The sequence below is a fragment of the Chiloscyllium punctatum genome, chromosome 25 (genome assembly GCF_047496795.1).
Source record: "Chiloscyllium punctatum isolate Juve2018m chromosome 25, sChiPun1.3, whole genome shotgun sequence".
In the NCBI taxonomy this organism is placed as follows: Eukaryota; Metazoa; Chordata; class Chondrichthyes; order Orectolobiformes; family Hemiscylliidae; genus Chiloscyllium; species Chiloscyllium punctatum.
In genome coordinates, this window is record NC_092763.1 from 25136421 (window position 1) to 25160144 (window position 23724).

The 23724-nt window shown below is 42.1% G+C and overlaps 1 protein-coding gene across 12 annotated transcripts in view; it reads right to left on the reverse strand.

The window, feature by feature from the left end:
* Window positions 1-23724, reverse strand: part of LOC140495763 (muscleblind-like protein 3) — a 287745-nt gene that overhangs the window by 192569 nt on the left and 71452 nt on the right. For 8 of the 12 annotated variants that reach the window (XR_011964093.1, XM_072594850.1, XM_072594848.1 and 5 more), the window contains exon 1: window positions 23331-23402. The exons of 3 other annotated variants lie outside the window; for them this stretch is intronic. The gene's annotated coding sequence lies outside the window, so the exon portion shown is untranslated. Of the gene's footprint in view, window positions 1-23074; window positions 23191-23330; window positions 23403-23724 lie in introns of those variants that run through there. One more of the 12 variants, XM_072594841.1, reaches the window with a different exon arrangement.

The following is a 23724-nucleotide window of genomic DNA, read 5'->3' on the forward strand; positions in this document are numbered from 1 at the left end:
TTTAACTTTGTACACCCCAGTCCAACACCAGCATCTCCAAATCATGACACAGAGATTGATTGTTATGTGGAATGAACTGCCAGAGTGGTAAAGTACCCATTTGAGACAGCTCAGGGAATGCCTGATGGATTTGACCTGTAAGTCTCTCTTGGTTCATCATGGAGATCATACTCTGTGGTAGTCAGTTTAAACAGATAGTTTAGCTTAAATTATTATCTTTAGTTACCAATGGCATCAATGCTACATTATAATATATCTACAAGCCAGGCTTGTGATAAGCTTCTAAAACCATGAGCAGAGTAGTGACTAGTAGCAGTAGTAATCTCTCGCACTCACACATGAGCATCTTCCAACTTCCTTACTATGTCATTTTCAGCTATCATGTTTACCTAGCCTATAAGGGTAATGAGACATCTTGACTGTTCTGGAATGTGAATGAGGGAGCTGAGCTTCACAAATTCAAATCTGCTCAGTGTGGTATACATGAAAATGAATCAGGATGGTTCTATTATGTGCATATTGGACTCAGTTTATTAAATTACAATTTCCTTTCCCATTGAGTAGGAGCTTTGTTAATATTCTTTGATATAAACAGAAATGTAGCTATCCAGTACCCTACTGTGAAATATGTGCAATCTTCCAGCCTCCGGGGTGAGAACAAAGTACTGCCACACATTCCACAAGTGAACAAAATGTTATCACCTTATTTACACTGATCCATTGACATGAAGAACAGATGTCCCCAATTCTTCTGAACAAATGGGCCCCCCACCCCGCCATGGTCAAGCACTTTCCCACATCTCCTGTAGCAAATGTGTCACATTTAAGACAGCAAGCTTTCTCAAGAGTACGTGGTAGATGCAGATACAGTCACAACGTTTAAAAGACATTTAGATAATTATGTGAGAATAGGAAAGGTTTGGAAGGATATGGACCAAACGCAGGCAAGTGGGAGTAGTTTCATTTGGGAACATGGTTGGTGTGGACTAGTTGGACCAAAAGGGTTCTGTTTCCATGCTGTATGACTCTATGACTCTACAGGTGTTCTCCTATACTCCAAGGGAATTGGTAGGAGTGACAGAAGTAAGGGAAAGGAGGGAGACAGATTTCTCAGTTTATCCACACAGTTAATATCAACACCTAAAACTATGACGGATTAGATGTAAACATGAAAAGATTAAATAAATAATTCAGGACTGTGTCAATTTCATAACATGTAATCAACATATAAAGTTTCTTGGTGATGCGACTACAAACACAGTAAAAGAAGTGAAGAGGTGCAAAAGGCACACACGTACAGCCAGTCTTCAAGGGCAGTTCCAAAACAATGTATTCCAAAATCCAATGCCATGGGGGAATAAAACCAGGTTCTGGGGAATTTTTGCAGCAGCAGAACTTATTCAATCCAGCAGAACTAATCAGCTAGTTATTGATTTTATCATGTCTCTATTTGTATTAGAGTGCAGTTCTTGAGGTAGCCACACTTGCCGACAAAACAATCAGGGTTGCACTTCACATTACAAACAGCCTGCATTTGTATGGTGTATATTATAGAGAAAAATATCTCAAGGTGTTGTACAGAAATGCAATCAGGGAATGGCTGACAGCAAACTAAAGAGAGAGATATGAGAAAAATTGACTGAAAGCTTGTTTAAAGCAGCAAGCTTTAAGAGGAGCTGAAGGGACAAGAGAGAGAATTTAGCTGGCTGTGAAACAAATGGATCTTCAAAAAGGTGCCAAGGAAACAAACTCCTTTCTGACTGTTCCTTTACATTTGTTTCATCACATTCCTTAATTCCATTCGTAAAATTGATAGCCAGCCAAATACAATTGATCTGTCAGTTTTCCTGACTAATTCATACTATCATTCTTGTAGGACTCTAGTAAATGAATCCAAAACAAAGAAAGACCTACATTTGACTGATATTCAGCTATGTTGGAACTTTTTTGGCCTTGTAAAACAGAGTCTTTGCTGACCCATTGCAATGGCATTGGTACGTGAGGAATGCCTGCCCCTGCCTGCACCCCACCCCTTGACTTACATGAGCCCTGCCACACCTCTGGGCCTGGTATGCCCATGCACATGAGGTATATCAGCTTGCAGAATGATGCAAATATGCCCAGGTCAGAGAAGCAGAGGCAGTGAAATGGGGAGTAAGGATTAAAAATTTAAAATGGCATTTTATATTGGACCCCTTGGTAAGGGAGCCAAAGTCAGTGGTGAAAGGTTTTGTTTGGAGAGGGATGGTCTGCAGAAGATCAGCCAAGTGCCTGAGCTATCCCATGGAAATCACATAGCCAGAGTTGGTGGGAAACTCAGACCCCAATCAAATACTGAAGTAATAGATTGGAGTTGCATGTACCAACACATTATATAAACTGAGATTACAGTAGTGAGGAGGCATTACATTGCCAAAGGGCATTAATAAAATCTCACCATTTGCACAATAGGATGTCGTCAAAATTTCACCCTCAGCCAATAAGACCCCAAACTTTCACCTCCTTGCTAAGCATCAAAATAGCTGCTGCAATTGCCAAGAAAGGAGTCACTACATTTCACAATACTTGAAAGGGCAGAAAGAAGGTGGCGATATTTCTGAGGTGTATGATAAATAATACTTTGAAGGGAAACTCTAGCTTGGAAAGTATAATTGGGCAGGATTTTTAAAACATGCTGTCAAATTTGTTGGATTGTGGTCCACTATATCAATTTAATACCAATAAACATGGAACTACAGTATTCTACAGCACGAACAGGTGTCATTCACTTCATGTGTTTGCATCAGTTCTTCACTTTATGACATAGAACTGATTTCACTGTCCTGCACTTTTACACAAAGGTATGAACCAGATTAAGCCACCCTTACAAAGGACAAAAGTGCAGTGACTCCACATGCCCCATCAGAAAGCATTTCTTGCTCTAATTTGTCTTCAAAAGGAATTTCTCAAAGACCTCTGGTGATAATTTTACGGAGTTAAAAATCACAAAGTACTAGGTTATAGTCCAACTGGCTTGTTTGGAAGAACTAGCTTTCGAGGTGCTGCCTTTTCATCAGGTGATCAGGCATTCCGAAAGCTTGTGCTTCCAAATAAACCTGTTGGACTACAACCTAGTGTTTTGTGATTTTTAAACATTGTCCAACCCAGACAACACCTGCACCTTCAAATCATAATTTTATGGTGATACCTCAGACATACAACCATAAGAGGTTTTCTCCCCCTTCTGCTACATTCTTCCAGAAATGAACACAACTTTCAATTTGTTCCAGTCAAAATGATTGCTCTGTCTAAAGCCTTTCCTCAGAATTATAACTTCACCATTCCTTGCGTCATCCTGATGAATCTACATTATGTGTTCTCAAATGTATTTAGGTATCCCTGCTATAGAGTCATAGAGACGTACAGTAGAGAAAGAGACTCTTTGATCCAACTCGCCGATGATTAACCAGAAAAAAAAAGGATGACTAAACTGCTTGGTACTCCACCTGTAGCATAAAATCATCGTCTTGCAAAAGTTTAAATAATCAATTCTGCTACCTAGTGGTCCTAATTGTAAAGCTCAAAAACCTGATTAGGCCTTGTCAGTGCTCCATGTGCCTTCACTTGGCCGTTCAAGAAATTATATATTTGAACCTTGGCTCCTGCTGAGAGTGTGTATAGGCTATGAGCAGGCAGGGAAAGAGTAAAGTTCTGAGTTTTGTGAAACAAAAGGTTCAGCTAAGCATGACTCAGATCAGATAAGAACGTGCAGTTAACAATAGGTGCTGGATGCTCCTCCCTGTAAAATGACAATATAGTTCATTGAGAAACTGCTATTCCAGAGAAAACACTGAACTCATGTCCCTGTGCACATTGGCAATTGTGCCCTCTCTTTCCAGGGCCTGGAATAAGGATGAAGGAAGTAAAATTGTGTCTCTGAACATTTTCCTTCAACTGGAGAGGGGGAAAAAAAAAGGTGGCATTACTGTGTACCCTCACCTTTTCTTTCAAAAACTGTGTGTGCACTTGATCTGCATCTGCCAACTGACTATACATTCACTAAATCATCCTTGTATTTTTAGCCTTTGTCAAATCTTTCAGAGGGGTATCCTAACATGGCAACTCCTAACAAACATCGATATATACAGAGAGCAAAAGAGTTGACACTTAATGCACATCATTTCCAATTCTTTTCTACACAAAGGATGGCATCTCGTGAAGGGAATGGGTATCTCAACGACTACTGAATACAGGCTTTGAGAATGCAACGTGGCTCCTGTTCAGGAAGGCTCGCCACATCAGACACAACTGAGGCACTTGATAGACCAGCAGCAGGTCTTGACTGAAATAAAAGACTGGAGAAGTAGTAGTGTGGCCCGAGAGCTGCTGCCTACTCCAAAGTAGGCAGCTTGCTGACTTTACTTGATTTCTTTCGGAGTACTTTTCATTGGTGCCAATTTGACTGAGGCTAATGTGGAGATGTCTGGTGTTGAATTTCCTAATCCTTAATGAAGCAGCTAAGTTCTTCACTCATGAATTGTGGATTGTTGTCACTCACCACAATATTTGGAATGTTATAATGACTGAAGTAACTTTCAGGCATTTGACAATTTCAATGGCGATTGTTAATGTGAGCTGGTCTAACTCCAGTACTCAGAACATGAGTTGACAGTGACAAGATAAATTAATTCCGGCAAGTGAGAGGTCTACACCACGCTTCAATCATCGTCTGTCTACCATGCCTAAGTGGTTATTTAGATTTAGATTACTTAGTGTGGAAACAGGCCCTTCAGCCCAACAAGTCCATACCGACCCGCCAAAACACAACCTACGTACATTTACCCCTTCACCTAACACTACGGGCAGTTCAGCATGGCCAATTCACCTGACCTGCACATCTTTGGACTGTGGGAGGAAACCGAAGCTCCCAGGGGAAACCCACACAGACACTAGGAGAATGTGCAAACTCCACACTAGCCTAGGATTTGTTGAAGGCACTCCAACAGATGATGTGGTCCTTAATTTAGTTATTCACATTTGGCCAATAGAGCACTTCTGTTGCTTTGCTCCAATTACACTCAATTTCTTAATGGCTTGTACGGGTGCACTTCAGCATCTCTTTTGGACAGCGTGGTGCCTCAGTGGTTAGCACTGCTGCCTCACAGCTGGAATGGAACTCAGGTCCCTGGCGCTTCAGGCAACCGCCTGTGTGAAGTTTGCACATTTTCCCCGTGTCTGCGTGGGTTTCGTCCGGGTGCTCCGGTTTCCTCCCACAGTGCAAAGATATGCAGGTTAGGTGAATTGGCCATGCTAAAATTGCTTGCATAGTGTTCAGGATGCATCATTCAGAGAACTGCAAAGTAATGGGGAATGGTTCTGGGTGGGATACTCTTATGAGGGTCGGTGTGGAATTGTTCAGCTAAATGGCCTATATCCACCCTGGAGGAATTCTGTTTCTAATAATAACCATTTCCTTCTGTACAAGGTGCCATTCTGGACTGTCACTTAACTTCAGAATGCCCAAAAAAATCTTACAGTAACGTTACTTTTTTTCAGGGCACCCTTTAAAATCATTACTTTTTGCATCATTTAAACAGCAGCTTGTATAGTTAGCTTGACTTCAACAAAACACCTTTCAGTTTTAATGTCTCTGCTGGACTGATGACTTTCAAAGCATGTTAAACAGTTGCTTCCTGTTGAATTTGAAATATTTCACACTGTTTTATCATCCTCAACTCTCGAAGAGGATCGCTCCTCTTGCCAGCATGTCAGTAACATCCATCCATTTCCTTTGCTTTTATATTAGTTCAGCAACTAGGAGAAAGTGAGGACTGCAGATGCTGGAAAGTTAGAGTCAAAAAGGATGGTGCTGGAAAAGCAGAGCACGTCAGGTAGCTCCCAAGGAGCAGGAGAATCGACATTTCGAGCATAAACCCTTCATCAGGAATGTGGAAGAGGAAGGAGGAACAGAAATAAATAGGGGGGGGGGCAAGGGTGGGGCTAGGGGCAAGGTAGGATCAGAAGGCGATAGGTGGATGCAGATGGGGGCATTAACTGTGATAGGTTGGTGGGGAAGGTGGGGCAGATAGGAAGGAAGATGGACAAGTAGGACAAGTCAGGAGTGTGGTGCCAAGTTGGAGGGTTGGACCTGTGATGAGGTGGGGGATGGGGAGAATTGGAAACAGTCAAGTCCATGTCGATACCATGTGGTTGAAGGATCCCAGGGTGGAAGATGAGGTGTTCTTCCTCCAGTTGGCGGGTGGGTTTGATTTGGTGTTGGAGATGGCCCAGGACTTGCATTCACTAGGGGAATGGGAGGGGGAATTGAATTGGTCACCCACAGGGCGGTGGGGTTGTTTAGTGTGTGTCCCAGAGATGTTACCTGAACTGCTCAACAAGTTGGTGTCCAGTCTCCCCAATGTAGACGAAACCATATCAATTGCAACCGAAGCAATAGATGAGGTGGATGAACGTTCTGGATGTAAAAAGATACTTTGGAGCCTTGGACTTAGGTGGTGGTGGTGGTGTTTGACCGAGGAGTAGGGGGGAGGTCGGCACAGGTTTTATACCTCCTGTAGAGGCAAGGGAAGTTGTCAGGTGTGGAGGGTGGATTGGTAGGAAATCTGGCCCTTAAAAAGGGAGGGGCAGAGGGAATGGTCTCTACAGAAAGCAGCTAGCTGGGTGGGGAGAAAATATATCCTTGGTGGTGGGGTCTGTCTGTAGGTGGAGGATAATGCCCCGTATCCAGAGATTAGTGGAATGGAAGGGGAGGGCCAGGTGGTTCTATTCTCGTTGTGGTTAGTGGGGTGGGATTTGAGGGCAGAGGTGCAGGAAGTGGAGGAGATGCACTGGAGGACATTGCAGTCCCTGAAATAGGACATCTGGGACGTCCTGGAATGGAATTGCTCCTCTTGGGAACAGAGACACTGCCAAATTTAGATTAAGGGATTGCGCTTTTACAGGGGGTAGTGAAGGTAGCAGACAGCCTCCTATTTCAGGAGCCGCAGTATCTCTCTCCGCCACCTTCCCCTTCCAGGAATCAGATTCCAGAGGAACAATCAATGACAATGTGTTTGCATACCATTACGAAACCTGCAAGATTGCAAGACCAAGCATGCAATTCACACACAAAGACTGATCATAGTGGAATTGACCAGAGAGTTATAGCTTTTATTAGGGAATGACTTTTTTGTGATCATGTGTAGTGGATAACTTGAAACTGCAAATGGCAGTGCATAACTTTATTTGAAAATGAAAAGACACTTGGAAAGATGCAACTGTACTTAGAGTACTTGCTACCCTGCTATGGTCATGTGACCTCTAAAAGGAAGCGCTTGTGTGGGGACTTCATGGCAGCCATTAAATACATGTCTCCTGAAAGGCAAGGAACGTCTGCAACATGAGCAAGGGATGGCTTCCAGTAACTTCCCCCTTACAAAGCTAGGTCCTTCAATCAGGTCTTTTGAAAAAAAAGGGACTCTCCCAGGAGCCTGCAAACATGTGTTTGACTGTTGCGCTAGCTGAATGGTGAGCTCCCACCACCATCACCACCACCACCCCATCACCTAGGCCAGTGTTAAAATCAATGGCAGTGGAAAGAGTTCCTTCAGAGGGTATTAATTGCTCACTCAATTACTAATGGGGTAGTAATGCCTTCCTCCCATGGACATGAATTGTGACAGAGGAGAGAACTTATTGGGGTTTTCCGGTCATCCCTTGCCACCAAGCAGACTGAGGGAGGATACAAGATTCCACTTACAACATCAATTCAACATATCCCAGCACCAAACAGGAAACAGTAGCATTGAACGGATGAAGGAGAATCATCTATAAATATGACTACAATATGTTAGACATTGTGCACAGCAAATATTTTATGTACAATAGAAAGAAAGCCATTTATCGCGCACTATTGTTTTTCACTATCGTAAGCTCAGGAGGCTGGAGTGACAAGGACAACTAAATAGTTAACAAATTTACAGAAAGCTTTAACAGTGATCTTTAGAACACTCATGAGCAGATTGCGTAAATAATGAAACTGTCCAATGAAAGGAAATAGTCTATAGCAAGGAGTTGACCACACAAGACAGAGGTGAGAGGTTTCTTCATTTGAAGGATTGAGAATCTTTGGAATTTTGTACCCCAGAATGCTGTGGAAGCTCAGTCATTGAATAAATCCCAAACTATATGCTACTTATTTTTTAGGGCACTAAGGAAAATCAACAAATATAGGGTGGGAAAGGGCAGTTGATGTATAAAGTTTAGTCATGATCTTTTGACTAACAGAGTAGGTTATGCATGACCAACATTCTGGAAGTACTGTTAAGTGAAGAGTTCCAGGATTTTGACCCAGTAACAATAAATTCCGCAAGTCACAATGGTGTGTCACTCAAAAGAGAATCAGCAATTGGTGATGTTAGCCTGCCCTATTGCTTTTTGGAGACGATAGAAATCACGTGTGGCAGGGCGCTGGGGGCTGGAGGGAGAGAAAGCAATCTAACTACTAGTTGGATCAGTCTTATACGTATCAAACAGAAGGTTCATCTTTACTCTCAATACCAGTTTACAGACACTCACACCTCAGTGAAGGGTCACTCCATCTCTATTTTTAAACTTCCTAGCTTAATTGGTATTGCTGTACTTGGTTTCTTGTTAGAAAACAATTTAGCAAATACTGAAGATTTCTAAGTAAATAGCTCTTCCTCCAGTCTTTACCGAAATTGTGACCACAACTCACTTTTTTTTTAAATTTAAAAAAGTTCCTTAAACTCCTTCCAGGATTTCCTGTAGCTTCTTCTTACTGATTGTTCAGGGGATTGTTAAAACACTGCTGCTGGGATCGGTTTTTTCCTCACGAAGAAACCTATACTTATTGAAAAAACACACTTAACATCCCAGCACCACCTTCAAATCTGAAAATGGAACTGAAGCCATGCCCTTTCCTTCTTAACCTACACAATAGAAAAATACAAATTAATTTTAAAGCTACATGTGATTCTGTCCATTTCAGACCTCAAGTTTCCAAATAAAAATAAATTGAGTTTACATTCCACTAACTCTGGAAACATTGTTCCCATCTCTTGTTCTTGTAAGAACCCTTTATTGCCAAACAAATAAAATTCTTCCCTCTTTCTTGTCAAGTTCAGGATATTAAATGAATGCAAATAGGTCAGCCACATCAATTTGAAAGGTAGAATGACTGAATGGTCACCTGCTTCCATTTCCTTTCTGAAGGCGCTTGCTGAGACCCAGTGTCATGGAATAGCTTCTAGGGAAGAGGATAAGCAGGTTTGCTTGAGCTCAGGAGAGCTTGTGCAGCAACTGGTTGAATCTCAGTCCCAAATCAATTACTTTATTTTCCCATCCTTCTCCTACAGATTCTGACCATTACCTCATAAAAGGTGTGTTAACACATTCACCATAAATTTTCCTTGGGTGGAAACAGCACTTTCAAACATTCTGCCAGCAAATCCTATCTTCATCCTGCAGGGGTGTGTTGGTTGAGTGCCTCAAAGTTAGAGCAGAATGTGTTTGTCAATATTTATATATTTTTAAAATTTGATTCTAATCTATAAAAAGGGCTCTGAACAGCTTTTCAGCTGTAAAACATCAACACAGCATTTTGAAAAGAAATAAAGGAGCTATCCTTGATGTGAGACAATATTTAACCCACAGTTCTAAAATGTTTATCTAGTAATTATTGCATTGCTGTGTGTTGAATCTTGGTATGTGCAGATTGCACTGTGAGGAAATGTTGAGCCAATAATGGTTGCTGCTCAGAAATATTTCACTGGCTGTAAAACTCTCCTGGGCATCGGTATCATGCCGCTTTTTGTTTTAAAAACCACAAGATCGGAATGCCAATAAAAAGGTGTGGCTTATTTGGATATTGATTGCAGTGGAGGTCAATGAAATAAGTCGTTTTTTTTAGATTAGATACCCCACAGCATGGAAACAGGCCCTTCGGCCAAACAAAATCCACACTGACCCTCCAAAGAGAAACCCACCTAGACCCATTCCCCTACCCTATATTTACCCCCAACTAATGCACCTAACACTATGGGCAATATAGAATGGCCAATTCACCTGACTTGCACATCTTTGGATTGTGGGAGGAAACTAGAGAACCCAGAGGAAACCCATGCAGATACGTGGAGAATGTGCAGACTCCACACAAGCAGTTGCTAGAGGTGGGAATCAAACCCAGGTCCCTGGCGCTATGAGCAGTGGTGCTAACCACTGAGCCATCGTGTCACCCACAGTTGATATACCTTTTAATACTTCCTCTTTATTTTTCCAGTGAATCTTCTCCTCCTGTAATCTACCATTAGACTGCACTTCCTACATCTAACGCCAAGAGGAAGACAGGCAACAAGAGTGGACCAGGGAAGACCACCATCCACCTAAGCTTGTCACAGCAACCAAAAGGAAAAAAAGTTGTGTTCGTAGAAAATAAACAACCTACATTATGTCTCTCAAGTCAGGGACAAAAAAAAAATGGCTTCTCTAAAATAGGCTGCTATTGTCCAAGAGCAACTTAAATCCCATACCAATAATATGTCCCTCAAACCATAGACTTACACAAACATCTATCCAAATTGTTCTGCACATACCGCCTGTCACCATGTTAACTGGCCTTTGATACAAGGAAGACTTTACTCAGGGACTCAAGTTTGTATCATGGGTCTTTACAGAGTGTTAGACATCTACAGCACAGAGAAAAGACCTTGACCTATTTTGTCCACACCAGTCAAAAAACAGCTACCTAATCCCATTTTCTTGCACTTAAGCAATTTCTTTAATGCCTTGCCATCATAAGACAATAACTGCATTCTTAAGTGTTAAGGGTTTCTGCTTCTACCGTCCTTATAGGCAGTGAGCTCCAGATTCCCATTACCCTTTGAGCAAGAAATGGTTTCCTCATCTCCTGTAAATCTCTGTCCCTTACCTTAAAAAAAGGTATTTATGTAGCAGGTCTTTGGACACGAGGCAGGACATTCTATGAGGTAGCTGGATCTGGACGATGATATATACTTCCTTTCTTTCAGGTCATACCACTGCTCTGCCTCAAATGCTTGAAATCACATTGTAATGCAGCTTGATGGACAAGTTATCACCATTGTGAATAACTGTAGCGAACTCTTCAGAGCAATTAATATAAGAACTGCCATGTACTGGATTAGTGGTGCTGGAAAAGCACAGCAGTTCAGGCAGCATCCAACGAGCAGCGAAATCGACGTTTCGGGCAAAAGCCCTTCATCAGGAATAAAAGGCAGTGAGCCTGAAGCATGGAGAGATAAGCTAGAGGAGGGTGGGGGTGGGGAGAGAGTAGCATAGAGTATAATGGGTGAGTGGGGGAGGAGATGAAGGTGATAGGTCAAGGAGGAGAGGGTGGAGTGGATAGGTGGAAAAGGAGATAGGCAGGTTCGACATGTCCGGACAAGTCAAGGAGACAGTGCTGAGCTGGAAGTTTGAAACTAGGATGAGGTGGGGGAAGGGGAAATGAGGAAGCTGTTGAAGTCCATGTTGATGCCCTGGGGTTCAACAGCTTCCTCATTTCCCCTTCCCCCACCTCATCCTAGTTTCAAACTTCCAGCTCAGCACTGTCTCCTTGACTTGTCCGAACGTGTCGAACCTGCCTATCTCCTTTTCCACCTATCCACTCCACCCTCTCCTCCTTGACCTATCACCTTCATCTCCTCCCCCACTCACCCATTGTACTCTATGCTACTCTCTCCCCACCCCCACCCTCCTCTAGCTTATCTCTCCATGCTTCAGGCTCACTGCCTTTATTCCTGATGAAGGGCTTTTGCCCGAAACGTCGATTTCGCTGCTCGTTGGATGCTGCCTGAACTGCTGTGCTCTTCAGCACCACTAATCCAGTATTTGCTTTCCAGCATCTGCAGTCATTGTTATTACCTCCTTAAGAACTGCCATGCTCAAGGAAAATCTTTTCTTTGTTCTCCCCTGGAATACTAATCATTTGAAAAAGAGTAGAAAATTGCTCGTGGGAGGACAGACTTTTCAACCATGCGGACACACTTAGCAGTATATTGTATCTGGCTTTTCAGGAGTTGCAAATGGAGCGGACTTCGAGGAAGACAATAATGACTATTAGACGATCTTGCCATTGAATCCAGAATATAAAGCAGGGATATTGCTGACGGAATCACTCTAGTAGTCTTTGCTACTTAGTAGGGAGAGTGATGGAAGCAAGTACGTGCTGTTTGGGGGATGGGAGTTGTGGGGGGTACAGTGGAGTTAGGTTCAAGAGGCTGTAAACAATAGAGATGCTCAGTGTTAAAAAGGTTTCCTTTCAATAATTTTAACATGACAACCCGGTGGGTTTAGATTGCAAGTAGAAGCTTGAGTCAAAAAGGGCTCATCAGGAATAAAGAAGGGTTTATGCCCAAAACATGGACTCTTCTCCTCAGCTGCTGCCTGACCCTGCTGTGCTTTTCCTCGCCACTCTTTGACTGACTTCTCCGGCATCTGCAGTCCTCACATTTTCTCCTAGTAGAAGCTTGTTTATATTCTGTTTGTATTCTTCTAGTCCTTGGCACCAGTACCAAATTATTGAAGTCGTTCATGCAGATACATGGAGTATGCATGCTTGATTGTGTTCTGGTCATCCCAACATTTTCAATGATAGCAATATCACAATTCATGTTTCAATGGATTTCAAACTACAAGTCCCAGTGATAAACTGCTTTGTAAACCTCTCTCACCAAAGAGAATCAAGGAAACTGAAGCTGAAACTTGGCAGATTAATTGGGCTACCAATTCTTGCACTGATTTAGATATGCTGTGCCAAAATTTACAAAATTGTTATCAAAGACCATGTGCCAACTAACACATGAATCTTAGAATGTCTAAAATCTATAATCTAGATATGAAATCTGTGAAATAGTAAGATGATTTTTGACTATTATTTACAGAAAACTAACTTCTCTAGTGAGAGCTAAAACAAAGTGTGCGAGGAGAAAGGGATGTGGTGACAGAAAAAGTTGGAGAAAACAATAAGGGCAATACCAGCAGAAAGGCAAAGCAAGGCTAAAAACAATCCACCCAGTATCACAGATGTAGCAATTCTGCTGCGTTGGCTGAAGTAAGACTGACATCTGTAGGTCAGGCCTGATTAGCTGCCCTTCACCCTGTATTTTTAGTGTGTAGAGTAAAGAGGATTTTAGGCTAAGCATGAGGATGAAAGTATTTCTGCTCAATGAGAAGTGTGCAAAATATATCTTCTGCCTTCTGAGTAATGGTTTTCCGCTGAATGACAAACAGTCATTTCACTGTTGGCTTTCTAATACGGAAACAGAATTGAAATTTTGTTTGGTATTTAGGCCTTTCCAATACATTTAGCCATCCTGTTAAATTAGAAGAATTCGAAAGTATTCAGCAAATCAGAAGCTTTAACAAATCCAATGGCTTGATAAGATATTATATTGAGCATGAAAGAATAGAGAGAAAAAGATAAATTTGTATAGTGCTTTTCATGACTACAGAGCATTTCAAAGCACGTCATAGCTAATCAAGTGTGGCCATTGTTTTAGCAGCAAGCTGGTGAGCAGCCAGCTCCTACAAACAGCAAGGTGATAGTAATCCAGATAATCTAATATGTGATAGAAGTTGAGAGATAAATATTAGCTGGGTCACCAGGCATAAGTCTCTCCTGCTCATCACCAAAAATGTTGCCTCTACCTCAGAGAGATCAAGAAGTTCAGTTTGAAGGGTCATCCAAAGGCAGCAACACTGACAACAGAGTATCTCCTGGAGCACCAGACTAAATTATGTCCCTATAATAGGACTTCAACGTATGACTTTCTGACTTGTAGACAGGAGGAATTGTGAATAACTACATGTGTATGCTCTACTGTGCCACAATATGCAGAAATGCAAAAGATTACGTACATAATCTAGTGTGTAGACTGTTTTATATTTTGATCCACTGTGTGGGGATTGCGCACAGTCCTAGTTTGCAGCTGTTTTTTTGAAGGCTATGACTGATCAGCACACATTGCCAAAAGATACTAACACAAAGTCCAAATACCTTTAATATACTGGAGCTGTTGATCTCAAATATTCATTGTAGCACTATAGTAGAAGCAACAGTTCTGCTAGCTTCAGCTAAAGCAGTTGACAAACACAACAATGAAAATTTACAACTTACATGTTTTAAAAAGAATAATATAAATCGACCTTTTTTTGTTGTATTTTACTTGAGACATGGTTTAAACACTCCTGATTTGAATACACCGACTGAAGAACAAACCCAGGGGCTGAATGGCCTCTTTTGCTCTCACATTCAATTAAATCATGGCTAATCAGTATTTTAATTCATTTGTTCACTTTTTCTCCAGATTCCTTCTTATCAAAACTCAAATCAACCTCAGTAGCAACTGATATTTATATATTACTACATTAAAGGCACTAAGTGTTATTAAACATCACAAATTACAGGAGGTAACCAACAGCTTTATCAAAAGAGAAATTTTAGAACAAGTAATTTTAAAAATAAGATAAAGATGGAGAGGCTTAATAAGATATTTCTAGGGCTTAAGGCCTAGGCGGCTCAAAGCACAGCTACCAATAGTGGACCTGAATCTTGAAAAGATCAATTTCCTCTATAGCCATAGCCTTTTAGGGTAAGAGTACATGGACCTTGATCAGATGGGCCAATGGGTGGCAGATGGAGTTTTAGATAAATGCGAGGTGCTGCATTTTAGAGTCAGGAGATATACAAGCATGAAAACAGACCCTATGGTCTAACTCATCCTTGTCGACCAGATATCCTAAATAAATGTAGTCCCATTTGCCAGCATTTGGCCCATATCATTCTAAACCTTTCCTGTTCATATACCATACAGACGCCTTTTAAACACTAATTCTACCAACCTTGACCACTTCCTCTGGCAGCTCATTTCATACATGCACTACCCTCTGCATGAAAAATTTGTCCCTTACTTCCCTTTTTAAATGTTTCTCCTCTCAACTTAAAACCTATGCCCTCTAGTTTTGGACCACCTCCCTCCACCCCAAGGAAAAGACCTTGGCTATCATGCTCCTTGTGATTTTACAAAACGTCTAAAAGGTCACCCCCAGCCTCCTATGCTCCAGGGAAAATAGCCCAGCTTATTCAGCCTCTCCCTATGGCTCAAACCCTCGAAACATGGCAACATCCTTGTAAATCTTTTCTGAACCCTCTCAAGTTTCACAACATCCTTCCTAATAGCATGGAGACAGAACTGAATGCAGTATTCCAAAAGTGGCCCAACCAATGTCTTGTACAGTTGCAGCGTGACTTCCCAACTCCTGTGCTCAATGCACTGACCAATAAAGGCAAACATTTGAAATACCTTCTTTGCTACCTGGGATCCCACTTTCAAGAAACTGTGAATCTCTACTCCATGGTCTCTTTGTTCAGCAACATTCTCTAGAATCTTATCATTAAGTGTTTTGGCGTGCCCTGATTTGCCTTTCCAATGATGGATAGTTACTCCATTTCCTTTGTACAAAATGCTATCATGAGCTGATAGTTCATTGCTATATGACCAACATACTCTTAGAAGCCTTTAATTTTAGGCTGTTGGATTCAATATCCGTTAGCGTGATAACTTTTTGGTGTCTTTTCCCAGGATATTTAAAAAGGGAAGTAAGGATGGTGGCATGTGGGAAATGAGCTGACAGACAATGTGGTGGAGGCTGATATAATTACAACATTTAAAAGGCATCTGGTTGGGTATCTGCAGAGGAAGGGTTTAGAAGGATAATGGGCCATATGCTGGCAAATAGGACTAGATTAATCTAGGATGTCTGGTCGACATACACAAGTTAAACAAAGTGTCCGTTTCCATGCTGTACACCTCTATGACTCTATGTCCACCATCTTCTGTGTGAAGCAACGCTTCCTCATCTTTCTCCTAAACGACCAGATTCTAAGTTTTAAAGGCCAGCTCCCAGTCTTGGCCTCACTTCTCTTTCTTTCTAAATCAATTTGCCTCCAGGTCTGTATTTTCTCGGCCTCATTGCTCAGTCTTTCACCTTCTCTGCTTCAACCTGCCTAAGGTACAAGCCTGAGGACATAAATTGCTCACATGACAGTTCCAGATCAGACTTGCAAAAAAACAAGAGCCATTTCTGAAATGGTGGAGATTCTCTTTATGCACTCAACTTCAGTGATTTTTCGATATCAATGATTCAAGAATACACCAATACTACAGAATGCAGGGATAAAGCTATTTCAAGTTTAAATTACAAGTACATCATGCATATTTAATATTATTTCACATGAAAATGGACTCAAATCCTAACATGGCAGATGAAAAGTTTGAACTCAATAAAATTCCGAATGAAGTGCAATTTAACCACCACCACTGTCATTAAATAAAAATGCTTTAAATAAGACACATGCAGTGATGCAGAAACAAAAGGACATCACAGAGTACTTGGGAGAACTGAGGCTATGCTGGAATTAGTGGGTATAGACATTTTATCTGCAACTGTACATCACCAGCAGTCATGATTTGGAGATGCCAGTGTTGGACTGAGGTGTACAACATGAAAAATCACAGTAAATGTTGACAAAAAATGTATGACCACACGTTTGTGACAAGAGCTAGGGTCAGTGTACATGAAATTCATGCCTTAACTCGTATTTTCACCAGCAGTGACCTCGAACAGCATTTTAATTCAAAGTCTGTAATTAGGTCACTTTGGTGAAAATATGAGTTAAGGCATGAATTTTATGTATACTGACCTTAGCTCTTGTCACAAACATATGGTCATGCATTCTTTGTCAACATTTACCATTATAAATTGCTCTGTCTCCCTGTCCCATTCAAATATTGCTATAGCAAAAGTCACAATTTAGTTGCAGGTGCTGGTCACCAGGTGCTCTTTGAAACAGGTTTCTGAAGTTTCTCTCAAGTCCACCACTATTTTGTGTTAATGAAAACCGAGTTTGGCCAATTTAATGGTCTGTAATGCTAATGATATTTCTGTATCATGAATATGACCATAACCTTGCACAGACATCCAGGAACCGCCAGAACACAGTTGAGCTGTTCAGTATTTTAAATCCATGTGCACTTAGTTAATGCTCAAGACCATCACAGCCTCATTTGTAATAAATGTACAGAGTGCTAGCATATTCAATGTAGAGGGCTTTTTTTTTAAAAAAAGTGTCCCGAATTTTTGTTTTTACATTGAGGGAGTTCAAACAGAGACAGCTCTATAACCTATTTCAAATTGAGCAGCTGCTATCAAGAACTGGCAATTAGAGAAAAATAAAGTGCTTCTTGTGAACTGACCCGGAAGGGAAATAAAGTTACCTCACCACAGTCTCCTGCTGCAATTAGAGCTTTAAATGTGTTACAGAAGAATACAAATCTTTCAGGAAATACCCTTTGCACTGTGGCAAGGTTTCTCGACTGAATGCAGTCTCAGTTGCACATGGAATAACATTTGCTATTTAAAGCATAAAAATTGCTGCAGAAACTCAGCAGGTCTGGCAGCACCAGCAATAAGAGTTAACGATCCAAGGTGACTGTTCTTCAGAATGAGTATTGTTAAGATTTACTGACAGCATTGGCATGGCACACATGCTGAATGTATTATAAAGAGCAATTAAAATACTCTTTTAGATATATTTTAATTGAGCAACAGATCTAAACATTTATGATTGAAAGATAAAAGGTTTTCTTTCCATGCACAGCTAATGACTTCAGTTTGATTAAATGGATGCCTCTTGAATCTGATGCAGATATATTTTCTATAAATATTTGCTAGAGGTATGGAATGATGTGCATTTATATAACAGTGTCCTCAAGCACTTTACAGCCAATGAAATACTTTTGAGGTGCAGTTACTATTGCAATGAGAGAATTTGACTTTACTCACAGGTCATAATATTAAAGCATATACTTAAGCAAAATGCTCTTTGAGTAAAGATGAATTTATTTTGAAATAAGCCTTTTTTTTAGTTGCATACATTGAACCTAAGTCATTGCATGAATCTCTGCGAATATTTGACAGATCATGAGAAATCTCACTACAGGGACACAAGCAGCAAATTAGGGAGGAACTTGAATAATTAACAGTCACTTTTCATAAACAGCAGTGTTCTGGGGGTCAAATATCATCCTGCCTTCCAATCATATTTCCATCCCACCACTTGCTGTCAATTTAATGTACTATTACTGTAACTAAATATCCTAACAAGTGCACCCTTTAGCATAAGGAGCGATGCTACACAATACAGTACTCCCTGGACCCTGATATCTAATAGTGTTACATGGCTTAGAACATTGCCTTCCTCTAATTACAGGATCAGATCTCAGGTTTATATTGTAATCGCTCTTGAAATGTGTCTCCAGTTCCAAAGTTCTTGATTCAACAAGATAAGGACATGTTGCTTTCCAGGATAAGCACAAATCAAGGTTCACAATTCACTTTAAAGTTGGACAGACCATTTAAGCTTAATTTCAAATTAAAATATTTATATCATACTTATATACAGTACATAAATCTAGAGTCATGAATCAGTGGATGGCATTTCTTACTTGGTCTGAAGGCTGTTGGTTGAAGTCCAATTCTTGTAGACCTAAGCACATGATCTATTCCTATTAGTCCACATGCAGTTTGTGATTTTTTTAAAATATATTTTCTAAATCTACTTGTTTAAGAGATTTGAACCCTCGGCTGACACTGTCAAAGGTACCTCTTTTGGATGAGGTGCTCACGAAGGCTCATAAACCATTACATGGCTTAATTTAAAGAGCAGAACAGTTCTTAGGGACTTGGCCAATATTTCTTCTCTCAAATCAATCAACACCATATAAACTGTCTACTTCAACTGCTTGTTCTGTGGAGTCCATGGACCATGTATACATTGGGTGTGGGCGCTCGCACTCCCTTTTTGAATTTTCTTAAAAACCTTGTTGTCTGTTTCTGATTCATCCTGCCTTCCGACATTCAGTCCTACATTCCTGATATTTGGACACCTGGCATGGAGGGGGGGAAAGGCAGGTCTGAAGACCTCCTCGTGGGTCTGCTCCTGGGCCTGGCCAAACTGGCCATGAACAGGTCCAGGCAGCGGGCCATGGGCGGGGGGGTCAATAGGGCCAATTGCCTGCCCTCTTCTGCAGTTGTGTTAGAGCCTGGGTGTCTCTGGAGAGGGAGCACGTGGTGACCACCAACACCCTTGAGCTGTTCAGGGAGAGGTGCGTACCACAGGGAGTGGAATGTATTATTTCCCCATCCAACTCCCCTTCACTGTTTGATCATGCAGCATTGCCCTTTGATGAGAAGACCTCTGCTTATCACTGGCCACATGGGTGTTTCCTTTCTTCCTGGTGGTGGAAACTGAATAAAGATTTGTACACCTGTGTCTTACACCTGCATGCACACACACAACATGGGTGCTGGGGAAAATATAAGCACTACCACAGTTAGGCAATAGAGTGGGGGAAGAAAAAAAGTCTACTTATTTGGCACCATATGCTATTCATAGGTTAACCACAGTAACTACAACAATAAACTACTTTACTGTCTGTGTAGCACTTTTAGTCTGCCTGGACAAAAGGTGTTATTTGGACAAAAGTTATTTCTTCATTTTAATCTTGATAATTCAGTCCTGTTTTGCATTTGGAATATTTGAATGATCAGGTAATTTGAATTAAGTAATGTAAAGCACACAAAGCATGTAAAATGAAAATAAAACATTGAATGGTCAGAATTAAGCAACTCAGTAGCACATATACAAGTTCACTAAATGGGCCATCGTGAATCAACACCAGTTTACACATAGCCTATTTTTCTTTTCAGTTGGAAAACAGAGCAAGTACAAAACGATTGCTGATACCGCTTGTTGTGCTACAGCCCAGACAGATTTCAAACCCATCAGTAATTGACCAAATATTACCAAACACAGCTCACATAAATTAGGTCAACATCTTCACATTTCAGTTGGATTCACCACCATCAGCAATTCATATACTCTCTCTCCCCCCTCCCCCCATTCACATGCACCCCAAACTCCCTTTCTCAATCTCACAATGTGTAAACATTCTGGTTGACAGTTTGTTTACTTCCCATCTTAATTTAAATAATTTAGTAAATGACTTGTTGTTGCTGGCAGCGAACTAAGCACAGCTGCGTTTGGGAGTTTCCACTTCAGGCACATACTGTTTACCAGCTTAAAAAGTACCCATCAATACTGCACCCTGCCAATCCTCAGTGCAGGACAGCTAGCATTCATTTCAGTCAGCACGTTCTCGGTAACCAAATCTAACTTCAAAACCACCTTGGCCAGAAAGATAACTGATTTTTTAAATATAAAATGTTGTTCTAAACATGCAGGGATACTGGTTCTTCTTATGGAAGTGATAGGCTGGAAAAATTGAATTATTTTTTTTAAAAGTGTACCCTCTACATTTTACCATTGTTCTCAATCTAAAGTAGTATTAACAAGCATAGTTTGACACCTTCCAAATAATTATTCTCTCTCCTCACCACTGGACAGAGCTGAGTTAACTGTATTAACATACAACTCACTACAGTGGGCAGCAAATTACATTAACCAATTTACCTATGAGTCACCACTCGAGAGTGGAAAGAATACTGCATCAACTACTTTAAAATAACTCATGCAGAAGACAGAGCTGCATTAATTTTAACAGTCACCAGTGAACAAAGCGCTGCAGTAACTGTTGTAGCCTTTCACTTGGAGTCAGTTAGCTCAGTGATACAGAGTAACGCCAACAGCACAAGGTTCAATCCACACACTCTGATGTTAACTTGAAGGATCTGCCTTCTCAACCTCACCCCTCACTTAAGGCATTGTGACTCTCAGGTTAAACTCACCACCACTCATCTCTCTCTTTGATGGGAGAATAGTCATCTGGAGCTACAGTGATGTAACCTTTACCTTAGTTAACTTAGACATAACAGGTGTTTACACTGGAAAGTCACCAACATAGTGAAGTGGTCAGTGGTAAATGATAAGTACTGTAACCAAATGTTAACTGAGAGTCTGTGATACATTGTGGCATGTCAGCTGCAAGTCACCAGACCTGCTGTCAGTGCACAGACTCACAATCATATGCGAACAGTTCAGACTAGCCTTGGGAGCCAAGATAAATCGAGACAAGACTGAGGCAAAGTCCTTTGAGAACTGGTCCAACGAATTGCTTAAATCCTTCACTGTTAGGACAGATTACTTGAAGGTGCTGGGAATATGGTTTGGAGGGGCCAGGGGTCACAAAAACGTGGTCAGAGACTATCATCAAGGTCAGACAGGAACTGGGCTTTTGAGAGCACTTCCCTTTCCATTATGGGTAAAAACCTGATCGAGTGTGTACTCTCTCTGTTGTTGTGCATGACGCAAATCTGGCCTGTTCCCAGAACCTGCACCGTTAGAGTCACCTGAGCCATCTTCCACGTTATCTGGGAGGTCCAAGATAGACCATAACCACAGAAACACTTTATATAAAGCTCTGGATGGAGGTGGGGGTGGCAGAGGAAAGCAAACCCAATGCTGCCCTCATTCTGATGGTCACCTTTGTGTGCAGCTGCATCAAGCTGTGCATAGACCCTCAGTATGTAAACAGCAAGTATCACTATGTAGTGAGGTTCTGTAACCAGTTTTGCAAAGGATAGAACTGGCTTCACTGCTGCGAAATGCCCCAAATAGTTGGACCATTCCATATTGCTGGTCTTTTGTGGAGACATTTGCAAAGAAAAACATCTTTGACCACAAGTCCATCAGGAAGTGGTCAACACAATGTCCTCAAGACCTTGCTGGAAAAGGAGATTTGTTCTCTGAGCAGATTTGGCAGAATGCCTCATCATCAGAACTCTCTAACAAGCACCAAGCTATCACTTGGCTGGTAGTGAGAAAAGCACTACCTGGGAGATCCTTCATGTATGGTAAAAACAATGACTGCAGATGATGAAAATCAAATACTGGATTAGTGGTGCTGGAAGAGCACAGCAGTTCAGGCAGCATCCAACGAGCAGCGATCCTTCATGTATGCCCATACTCTCTGACCCACTGTATACTGGCCACAAAGAAGCTGCAGCAGGATTGTAGAGACCGTCACATCTTCTACTGGAATGTGCCTCTGCAAAGGAAGTCTGGAGAGAGATGCAATAGTTTTTGTTGAGGTTCTTCCCAAACAGCTGTGATACAGGACTCTGCTCTATGATCTGTTTTCCAGGGATGCACACCAAGATAAACATTGACTGTGCCTGGAGGACCATCAACTTAGTGAAAACCACTCTACGGTCTGTCCAAAACTTGCAGGCCACAGCAAGGCACTGACCTCAACCAGAGTGGCATTCCAAGGTGCAGGAATGCATGTTGAGGGATTCACTAAAGCTTGGGGCAGCTGCTGCCAAGGTGCAATGAGGAACAACCACTATCAGAGATCCTTCTGCTGAAGTTATATGGGGGGTCCATTCAGTTATTGGACCTCCCGGTGGCTCACATATGTAAATAGTCTTGTATAAGAAAGAAATGCCTTTGGTTTGCTGGTTAGATAGAGTCAAATCCCAACACTTGTTTCTACATATGCTACTGTAAAGAACCAAACTGCTTCAGTGACTATATTCATAAACATATATTTATGCACAAGTATATTTTTGAAATTAATGAAACTGCAAGTCACCATGCAAGACTGATAAATTGTAACTTTCCATCTACACCAAGTGTCCATCTGTGATACTTGACGTAAACAACAACTACTGTCCTGATGCTCTGCTGAGATCCTTCGCAAACACGTTAGAGTCCAAGAGTGTGGTACTGGAAAAGCACAGCCGATCAGGCAGCGTCCGAGGAGCAGGATTCCTGACGAAGGGCTTATGCCCGAAACGTCGATCCTCCTGCTCCTCGGATGCTGCCTGGCCGGCTGTGCCTCTTCCAGCACCGCACTCTTCGACTCTGACTTCCAGCCCTCACTTTCTCCGGGCACATGCCAGAGCCCGAGAAGGCAAAACGTCCGGCTCAAAACGCTGCCTCTGAAGAAATCGCGGGAGGACCGTCCACTGCCGGGAGCACTGACTTCCGACTGCACCAAAGAAAAACAGCAATTACCTCAACGCAGCCCTGCAACGGCCCACCACCGGGAGCCTTGGCTTCGCAAACGGTCCTGGAAGTTAAGTTGCCGTCGCTTCCCGGTTGGCAGCCCCGTGTGTGGAGAATAACAACACCGCGGAGCCCTGACCCTCCCTCCCGCCCACCTTCCACCTCTCGGTCCAGCAGAATGTCCCGTCCGATCTGATCGCCAGGAAAATTTAAAAGAAAAAATCCCACCAGCAAAGCGCGAGAGAGAGGGGAAACAAACACTCACCTCGAGGATCAAGATGAACGCGGGAGCGGGAGGAGGAGAGGGATGGGGTGCTCGGTGGAGGGGGGGGGGGGGTTGGGGGGGTAGGGGGTGGGGAGGTGGTGTTTGAGGCCTCCTCAGCGCGGCTGGGGGATGACCACCGCCATTTTAAACGCCGCGACAGCACCGGCCGCGCCTTCCTGCCCTCCGTCCGTCTCTCCGCCTCTCACGGGCTGAAGTTCATCGCAGGGCCGTGCGAAACCATGCTCACAAGCCCGCTCCGGGAACGCACAGAAAAGAAAAGGTGGGAGAAAACAAACAAAACAAAAAAAAACTCTCCTGGGTGCGTGCCCGAGGGGATTTGATTTGATTTGATGCGTGTGCCCGCGCGAGCGCCGTCCCGTAATCCGGTGGGACC